Below are 10938 nucleotides of genomic sequence, written 5' to 3'. Positions count from 1 at the left end.
AGGAATTAACTAGAATAGAACACAAACTGTTAATGACCACTACAGATTTTATGTTACGCATAAATAAAAATAAACGTGGAACTACTATCCCAATAAATTTATTATTTTATGATGTTTTATTCAATATTTCTTATCTATTAATAATAAATAAAAACTAAATGATATAAATTATCAAAATTAATATAATAAATACTTAAATATAATTGTTTGATAATATACAATTAATTTTTTTACTGTAAGTAGGCTGTTTAGGTTTTTATGTTTGCAACCCCACATAGCGCTCTGCATGAAAATCACTGACTGTGCCGTGTGCAGTCTGTGGCTGGTTTGCACATTGTTGGAATATTTTTCTATTGTAGTATTGGGCAGTTGTATGTGAACAGCGCGTAGCGTTACGCAGTTGGAGGTGAGCCGCCAGCAGTGGTGGATGTAGGGAGAGAGATGGCAGAGTTTTTAGAGCGGACGATCTGGACGTGTGTCAGTCAGAGAAAGGAAATTTGTAAGACTGGATGTCATGAATATATATATATATATATATATATATATATATATATATATATATATATATATATATATATATATATATAAAATGACTTTTAAACACTATTAAGGTAAATACATTGTTTGTTCTCTATCAAAATCTTTCGTTTGCTAGCTATGCCTGTCAGTAGTTAGTGCCTTCAGTAGTTAGAGACTTTTATTTAGCTGGCAGTATTGGCGCTAGCTGTATTGCAGTAGGTCGAGTAACGAAGTTTTGTGAGGTAAGTGATTCATGAAAGGTATAGGTTATTGTTAGTCAGGGCCATCCTTTTGTAGGGATTATTGAAAGTCAGATTGCGTTGCGCTAAAAATATTGTGTCAGTTTAGTGTTGGTCAGAATAAGTAAAGAGAGAAATGTCCGATTACGTTCAGTTTTGCTCAGCTGTTTGAAAATAAAAGAAAACGTTGGGGTTTAACAGCACAGTCATTCTAAATTTTTCTAAGGGGATGTTTCAGTACTATTAATTAATTATTTGTATTAACAACTTTCATTATTGTAATTAAGAAAATGGGTGATTACAATCAATATAACAGATTATGTTGAAATAACAAAAATATTAAATAAATGATCATATTTAGAATATCAAATATTAGTAACATTAATTATTAGATTACTACTACATGTTTCTCTATAAGGAAATAGCTACAACTTTTGATGAATATATAAATTGTTATAGTCAGTTAATATTAATAAAATAAAAATAAAATCGAAATTACAATGACATGAATACCATTATCTGCATACAGGCGTTGATATATATCAACAGGGACAGCTGAAAATGTGTGCTCCGATCGGGACTTGAACCCGAGATCTCCTGCTTACATAGCAGACACACTAACCATCTGAGTCAACGAGGACACAGAGGATAGTGTGACTGCAGGGACTTATCTCTGGCACACGTCCCATGATTCCCATATTCGCAACTTTTTTCCCACAATATATTCATAGTGCCCCTGCCCATCATACTCATTACTCGCAGCATTACTGCTGATCCCCATGAGAGTTCGGGCACTGCTTGTGCATATGCACAGAAGAAGATGGTCAAATGGCCAGTGAGCCTTAACTATATATATGGTATCCCTTCTTTTGGACATGTCTGAAAGAAAAGATACCATCTTCATATATACAAAAATAAAAATGACATACTCAACTAAATGTAAGAAATTATATTAAATTCCTTTGTACTAAAGCAAAACAAAAAGATAGGAAGTTATGCTATTAAACACATGAATTAAATAGAATAGAAGACAATTACAAACATAGAGATTTTAAAAAATAATTGGTGCATCAAATAGCAAAAATTGTGGCATACCTAATTTAAAAGGATACGTTGATGGGTAAATAAAGTAAAATATTATTACCTCCCTCAACATTATGCAAGACAGAATTACTCTAAATCCCTTAGTATCAAAAAGTAATAATGCAACAAGAAATGAATCATCAATTGAATATTCGATTGTTCAAGTAATGGTGTCAACAATATTATTATTTTCAATTGTATTGATTTAAATAAAATATCCAGTAGAATGGGAAACAGTATTCATACCATCCATAACAGTCACATCTAGAGTTTATTAAGAACTGCAGTGGCCCCATTCCACTTCTGATTCCCAGAAGTAACAGCACCACCAGTTTGACATAAGAGTTTAATATAACAACATGAAAGAAACTTGCTACTAGAACAGTCCTATCACATTGTACTCTATTAAGATGATTTGTCTGAATCATCACTACCTTAACCCACGAGTGAACATGCTGTTTCTGACAACATAAACGGTGTGCAGTGTACTTTGTATATGCGTGAAGAATAGCATCCTTTACGATAGAAAGGTAAATATATATAAGCAAAATCACAGTTTAACTTCAGATTAATTGAACAAAAACAAAATGAACTTGCTTAATATGAGCTAAACCATTGTTTAATGAAACAATAGTGAGATAAACATTCATTATATCACACGTCTTTTCCGCCCACATCACCTCCTCCTCTGCAGCAGGCAGCTTCTGGTAGTGGCACGCGAGTAACCGCCAGAACCATACAGGGCTTATACCACATCGATATATCACACGAGCAGCAGTTTCTTTGTAAGTGAACCTTAAGTTCAGATACGTAAAAGCCACTTGTAACTCTATATGGCCAGCTAGCATTACCCTCTGGGAGGAATTTAGAAATGTTTTGGCTGTGTTTTTACCTACCAAGTAGAGGGTATCGAACAGGAATTTCGTATCTATGACAATTAAAAAAAATTGAAAGGCTTTATTTTGGAAGTAATGAAAGTAGTGAGGTTCGCGTGAATAAAACAACAAACGGTCGCCAGCCTATTTAGGCATAATAATGTGAAACATTAAGTTTAAAGGAGAATGAAACTGAGTTTCACACTCTTGCTGTTGAATACTCATTATAAATTCTTCTTGTCGTCGTCTTAGAGCCATTCCATAATAACAACAGCACCATACGACAACTGAAACCACATCCGGGACAGGTTCAGTACAAACTGGCTTTGAAATGCCTCACTTGCCACCCTCGACGTTAACCGTACAATGGCTAGCCACTGCCTTCGTAGCGTGCTCACCCCATAGCTGCCCAGATCGACCGTCAAATCCATCTTTTAACGCGCTCCAAGCCACTTCCGTAGATAAAGGGGCTCCCTGCACCATTTATACCATACAACACAAGTTTCCTAAGCCTGAAACAGCATTTAAAGTACGATATCTCTTACGGAACATACGTATTTTACGAGGTTACGTTATTTTTAAAAATTATTTTAGTTTTCATAATACATATATTACAAACTTCTACTTTCTCTTTGACAACTCAGAGACCCTCATTAGTAAAGAACAGACACCTCATAGTCACATACACGTAATTACACAGTATAAACTACTAACAATCGATATTGGTGCTACACACAGAGGTCACACCCTTCTGCTTGGCGTGCTCAGTGTATGTCTGCACGTCGCTGTTCACGTTCGAAAGGTACACCTTCAGCAGTCGGTGGTTATCCTCGTAGATGAGACTAGAGATGCGGTTCACGGCATCACTGCGACCAGGCTGCGGCGATCCACGGGCTTCTTAGTGCCCTGGTTGCTGTCACGCAGCACCTTCCAGTGTCGCTTTGCGCTACCCTTGCCGAGCTTCTTTCCTCTCTTGCTGTAGCCAGTCATTCTTCCTCTTGTTGGAAAGGTCCGCACAAACACACAAACAGGGGCAGCAGCAGCACGACGCTCCTCACCCTCCGCTAGTGAGTGGGCTACGACACCAATGACCCACTGAAAGCTTTAACCCTTTGCCTACCAGAAAATCCGTATAGCGTTGGCTACCTGTCAAGCCTGTCTGGTCCGTGTTGCTTAAACCAACATAAATTGCACTGTTTTGACTACTTATGATGTGTATGAGTTTTGAGGTATAAATATTTTTAAAATAATTTTATATAATTTTATTAATATAAAATTTACTCTTAAAAGTTACAATTTTATTCGTAGCGCAAATTTGCGCAGGTTCTACAAACAATAAGAGAAAGTTCCGAGCATACAGATTTGGTGCATTTATAACATGTAATTTGCGGGCTTTCTAATTAAATGAAATGATGTGGTGACCCTCAACTACGTACCCGCCGACTCAGTGTCGAAATATTAAAAGATTTGTATGCTTTCGTTGTCTAGGGGCTGGGATACGCAGTTGCCGGATTACAAGTCAATGCTGCTGAGTCTACAGTACACAATATGAATATACACATGAATCGAATGGTCGAAGGTTCCTATCACTCGGCAATTGCGAATTTTTAAAGTTATACAGAAATTTATTCATGAAAGACTGCAATTAAATAAAATCTGCAGGTACTATTCTGACGACTTGAAATGATGAGTACGGTAGCAGAAGTACTTTTGAGAATGCAGGATGTTTTTGCAAAACACTTATTGGTATCGATGGTCCAGCAATTAAATAAAATATAACATGAATAACAGAGAAACTATAGATTCCTGCTGTACGTAATTAGTTATTAACAACAACTTAGCTCACTAGATATTCACTTCGAAATGCATACTACGTCTTCACTCTAGTAGCCACGGAAATCTCACAAGTGCCCAAGTCGGTATTCTGAAGTATCTCTATCTCCCGGGACCACGCGCAAACTGCTCCACACTCCCCAAGTCTTTCCTGCGACCATGCGTCCGTCGCGTCACACTGTCCAGGACTCTCTCGTGTCCTCTCCCGTACTGTCCAGAACTCTCCTATCATCACTCGAAACGATGCTCCTCCCCTACTTCCATACAGTCTCTCCATGTGTCCTTTTTGGAAAGACCGCTGTGATTGGCTAAAGCGCTCCAACCCTGTCTCCAAGCCAACTCACACTCACAAACATAATGAAACATATTCGAAATACTGGATTTACATTTAAATAACTTGAAATTAAATAAATATTCCTAAGGCTGGATCATAAACACGCTCTAGCGCAAGTTATTAAATACATAAAAAATTAAATAAACATACATCAAAGGAATAGAAGCCAAAGCAGGCCAGTAGACTAATGTCTCTGTGCTTTCTAAACTCAGTAAAGATTAGACTAATTTCTTCATGAATAGTATATATCGAAAATAAACAAAGACGTAGACGAATAAATATATTGATAAGCATGCTGCTACGGGTAATGGGACACTTTGACCCGCAACTCATGTACTATTTACGTTATATGCCTATAATTCATACCAATCTAGGTTTACACTAATCGCTTTCTATAGGCACGTCGAGCGACGGAATCGGTTGAACCGTTTAGATTTTGGAAATTCGTTGCTGAATGTTGTATAATTTAAAGTCAGTAACTAACCTTTAAACTAATAAAGATATTGAAAATCTGATTACAGAATCAGAATCTTCGTGCAAATAATGGTAATGTACATGTTTATTTTTAAGGTATCATAATTCCACTGGCTATTATTAATTTCTACATGAGCTGTGTAAAGTCTTCCATTATGGTTTCACAAAGTCCGCCACCTTTGGCTCTCCGTGGCATACAAATCTCCTTCATCGACACAGCGTTAACATGGAATTCCCAGCCATGTAATCGGACTGGACCACACGCTTTGGCTACCCCTCTTGCTCCGGCTAATGTACGGCACCACGCGGTCACTGATGAGCCCTGGCTTGCCAAGCAGCCTGTGCGGCCACGCCAACGCCGAACTTTGATTATTTTTAGGGCGCCACAACTCGCCCGTTACCTCACAAATTTCACTTTTTCTATCTTTCTTCAGTACACAGTATGTACATCTTCTCTTTTTCTTATCTCATGCTTTCACTGCAATTCCTGGACCTGGGGCTACTAATGAATTCATTAACTTTTTTAAGCTTGCCATTGCTTTCCCATATACATGATGTTTTTATTGGCAATCAGCGTCATGCAAAATTATCTATGGACTCATAACATTTACATCAATCAAGTTGAAAAACACCACAAGTGGCCAGTGACTTGTTGTTCTCTGCACGTTTTTGCATTGCATCTCCTGGTCCATAGTGTCAATGCTTCCCTTTGGTGCATTGTAAATTATTATAGCTTCAGACTTCTTTACTTGTGATAATGATATCATTGATTGGTCATGAATAGAGCTAAGGACGGTGACACCTTGTTTATTTACAGGAACATAAGAGGCTGTTCCCAAACCTGGTTGTAAATCAAATGATGCAGAGGACATTTCACGTCCTTTAAGTGTAATAAAATCGGCATCCAATCGAATTTTGTTTTTTCTCACAGTAACGACTAGTGTCAGATCTTTCGAAACAATTAAGGAACTAAATTTGGCGATGTAAACAAAATTATCACATATGATATAACGGCTAGGCAATGGTTTTCACAACATTCCCTATATGTCACACTGTTATGGTTTCTTCCTCCTTCCCCAAATACACTTTCATCTCCCAATAGTAGGTTGTTTCACTGTCACAAACTACCCAGAGGTTTATCGCATACCTATTAGGCTCTCATGGGAAGTGTTGTCGAAATAGACAGCGACCTCTGAATATGACCAACTGTTCATCCATGACCATGCATCGGCCTACAAGGTATCTGTCCGTGAGGGTAATTTTTCAGATCTCTGAAACTTCTGTGATTACTTTCAGTTTGTCACGTTCACACTGGGCTGTTGCGTTGTTGAGGCATAACACCTTCAGAATAGTATGGAAATGGTTGCAAAGCAAAATTTCATTCAACAGTGGTCGTCGATTCTCAAAACTCCAAAGCTAACTCGTACCTTCATTTCTTTATTTGTAAACTCCAGACAAGATTAAAACACCAAGAAACGTTTCCATATCATGCATATTTATATCCACCCAGTCCTTGTAAATGAGTCGACATTCCTAGATAGTGCACATACACACTTTGTCAATGTGGGTACTCGAAAGAACAACGTGAAACAAGCTTCTTCATTATCACAGTCATAACTGAATAACTTGTAGGTCCTTGGTCTCCGTTCAGTACCTCCTTTTTCTCCGCCTACTAGATATTCCAGCTTGAGGAGGTGTAGCCCATACTTCATTCCCATTACAAGAAAACAATAACTCAAACTCAGCATATTTTGCACTAAATTGTTCTTCCCTATCTTCGCAGAGGGTTTCTTCATGATCATCATCTTCATGTAGTTATAAGTTTTCCGTGATGTGTACATCATTATCAGTGCCACAGGAAGATTGTCATTCATTAGGTGGGTTTCCAGAATCAGAAGAGTGCTCCAACATTTCCCATATCTCCTCATCTGATACTCCTCTTCTTCGTAACATTTTCAGTTTGTAGAACAGACAGCTGTTATGAGGTAATGCTGCAAAATAAACATGTGCTTATCACAAGAAGGACTGTGGAACCCTAAAATAATTACAGCGTTGGTTGACATTGGCAAATGACATAACAGGCGCTGTGCAGACAGACATCTGGTTGTGGAAAATTGTTCCTGACTGCACCAGCCTGCAACGTCTGTAAGGGAGGAAATGTGGACCAACACTTTAGCCAAAGCAATTGCTAAATTTCTATAATTTTTTCACAAATTATAACTGACCTGACAAATTACGAAAGTTCATAAAAGTTCATTACAACACAATGTACATTTACTAATAGACAAGATATGAATCATCGCGGACATGTGTCTGGGACCTGAAGGTGGGTAAAGTACTAAACAGCACAGCTGCATCAGATCCCAGCCAACAGTTTATTCGATTACCAATTATTTTGTTTACAACTGCCACTTTGTGGGATTGTGTTACTAGATCATAATGTGAATCACTTTCTTTCTTCGATCGTAAATTTTTTCTCTCATAGCTCATCATTTATTTTATGTTACTGTCGTTCATTTGCACATAGGGTAACACAGTTTAACATAGTTTTAGCTGAGGCAATAATGAAGGAGTGGGTATTGGCTCGCTACTGCGAAACGACAATGGAGCAGTGCAAAAAATGTAATATGTGCCTGGTGCATTTCATGCACAGGTACGCCTACTCAAGGGTTAAGAATTGTTACTGAAGCGTTATGAGACCGAAATCAAACATCATTACAACTTTTGATCACTCATCAGCTAGACATATAGGATGAATAATGAGACCAATAACCGTTAGAGAAAAAATTTCAGAACATTATTTCATTATTTATTCACTATGGAGACTAGTTATAGTACATTGTGCAACCAAATAAATTTATTTTTGGTAATGAAACCTACTCCTCAAGAACTATAAAACAGAAATTATATTCAAAATATTTTAATCACTTTCCTCCCTTTTCTTGGATTCTACCTAAATGAGTCGTTATACAATCAGTTACTGAAAACAACATATCAACTATAATAACAATTATGGTTGAATTACCCACTATTATACGGAAATTAGAATTCAAGCCATTATTATACTTTGCTTGAAAATTCCAAAGAACAGAAACTTTGTGGGACACGAAAAATCACATTCAATGATAGATGACATGTACATACATAACAGAGGTGGAGTGGTATATTTATAACGACATATTGTACAGATTTCACAACATGGGAAAGAAGGATGAAAGATATAAACAATGCTTCTGCTTGACACAAGCCAGACTTCTAACATGATGGCTGATATTTGATTCTCAGTATGGAATATACCCTCCTGATGCTCTAATGCACCATTTGCACTTGTTATTCGTGTTGACTACCAAACTGTTTAGCAGTGCTTGGGGGGTATATTGTCCCCTCCTCTGTCAAAGTGGTTTTTGGTTCTTGCACGTTTCGGAGATGGGGAGTTCGTTGAGAAGTACTGTTGCCAAGGACATCCCAGGGATGATCTGTATGATCTGGGTTTGGTGTGTACACCAGCCATTCCATACGCTCAGTATCTTCACTTCCCAGTGTTTCAGACACCTCAACAGCATTGTGTACACGGGTATTGTCGTCAACAAACAGAAAGTCGGAACCTACCGCACAACTAAGCAGACACACATGACCCAGAATAATCTCCCTGAAATTCAACTGTTCTGTGGCAGTACCTCAAGCAAAGACATGTGGCGCTGTTTGGCCATTGCACACAATTTCTTCCTATACCACAACGCCTAGGGCATACCAATAACATTCTTGAACATTCAGTGGTGTGTAACGCGGTCCCCTCTCTCTCCACTCTAACTGGTGGCCACAATAATTTCCCACAGTAAAGCTCCATTCCCCTGGGACCATCGCTCTGGACCACCGTACTTGACCCCAACCAACGTGCTGTGCACAACAACGAACTCCTTTTCGATGATGGCGTGGTTGAAGTGACATGCATTTAACAGGGTTCGGAACATACAAAGTGGCATTATTTAATCGCCGCGAAATCGTTCTGGCAGAGATATGTGGAGAAGTAGCAGGTGATAGGTATGCAGCAATCAGCTTAGGAGATGTCTGTTTCTTTTAGCCACTAGAGCTACATATCGATCTTCTTACGGTGGAGTGATCCGTCCACGACCACAGGAATGCTTTTATATAGCATTTCTGTCTTCGGTTACCTTTTTAATTGTGAAATGACTCTTACGGACACAATCATTACTGTGGCCACAGTAGTGACACGCTTACAAGTTCCCAGTTATCCAACGGCTCGTCCACGATCACAAGCACTCAAATGATGTCTCGCAGATATGTAGCTGCTTCACACAAGGTGTCGCAGTAATCGATTCCCCAACAAACTACGTGAGTCACTGTACTACATGGACAGCTGAATGTATAAAGAGCGTTAATGCACATGCTTTGCTGCAGTTAACACAACCTGCCCTCTACATTTCCTTTTACTGTTATTGGTAGCGTGTTTCGCAGTAACTGTCACTTGTTCTGTACCAAGTGTCAGTTGCTCCTTTGCAGTTGTCAAGCAATATATTGTAGACAGATAATTCATGATCAATAAAATGTCCCAGAAATCAAAGATTTGTACAACTTATGGATGTTGTACTTTCAATAATACGATTAATTTATAATAATCATTGAGGCCATGGTAAAACTGTTCCGCATCGCCGGCCGGTGTGGCCGAGCGGTTCTAGGCGCTTCAGTCTGGAACCGCGCTACCGATACGGTCGTAGGTTCGAGTCCTGCCTCGGGCATCGATGTGTGTGATGTCCTTAGGTTAGTTAGGTTTAAGTAGTTCAAAGTTCTAGGGGACTGATGACCATAGATGTTAAGTTCCATAGTTCTCAGAGCCATTTGAACAATTTTGTTCCGCATCTAGACTTTCAGTCCACAATCATAACTGAGTGTAAGACCAACTTATGGCAAGAGCAAGAATTCTCGTAAGTAGGTTTGCAGTTTACCGTCTATAACTTCAGCCATCTTCCTGCAGGAATGATTACTCTCAACATACCATATCGGTAATGACATGAATACTTTATATTTCTATATCAGCATGAGCCCAAAGAGAAGGAACATCAATTTTGTTGTTGTGGTTTTCAGTCCAGAGACTGGTTTGAAGCAGCTATTCATGCTACTTTATGCTGCGCAAGCTTTTCATCTCCGAGTAACTACTGCAACCTACATCCTTCTGAATCTGCTTAGTGTATTCGTCTCTTGGTCTCCTTCTACGGTTTTTACACTCCAAGCTTCCCTCCATCACTAAATTGGTGATCCCTTGATGCCGCAGAACGTGTCCGACTAACCTATCCCTTATTCTATTCAAGTCGTGCCACAAATTCCTCTTCACCCCGATTCACCAATTCCTCTCTAGTATCACATGCCAAAAGCTTCTATTCTCTTCATGTCTAAACTATTTATCGTCCATATTTCACATACATACATGGCTACACTCCATACAAATACTTTTAGAAAAGACTTCCTGACACTTAAATCTATACTCCATGTTAACAAATTTCTCTTCTTCAGAAACGCTTTTCTTGTCATTGCTAGTCTACGTTTTATATCCTCTCTACTTTGA

Source organism: Schistocerca americana, chromosome X (assembly GCF_021461395.2).
Source record: "Schistocerca americana isolate TAMUIC-IGC-003095 chromosome X, iqSchAmer2.1, whole genome shotgun sequence".
Lineage (NCBI taxonomy): Eukaryota > Metazoa > Arthropoda > Insecta > Orthoptera > Acrididae > Schistocerca > Schistocerca americana.
This window is presented reverse-complemented; position numbering follows the sequence as displayed.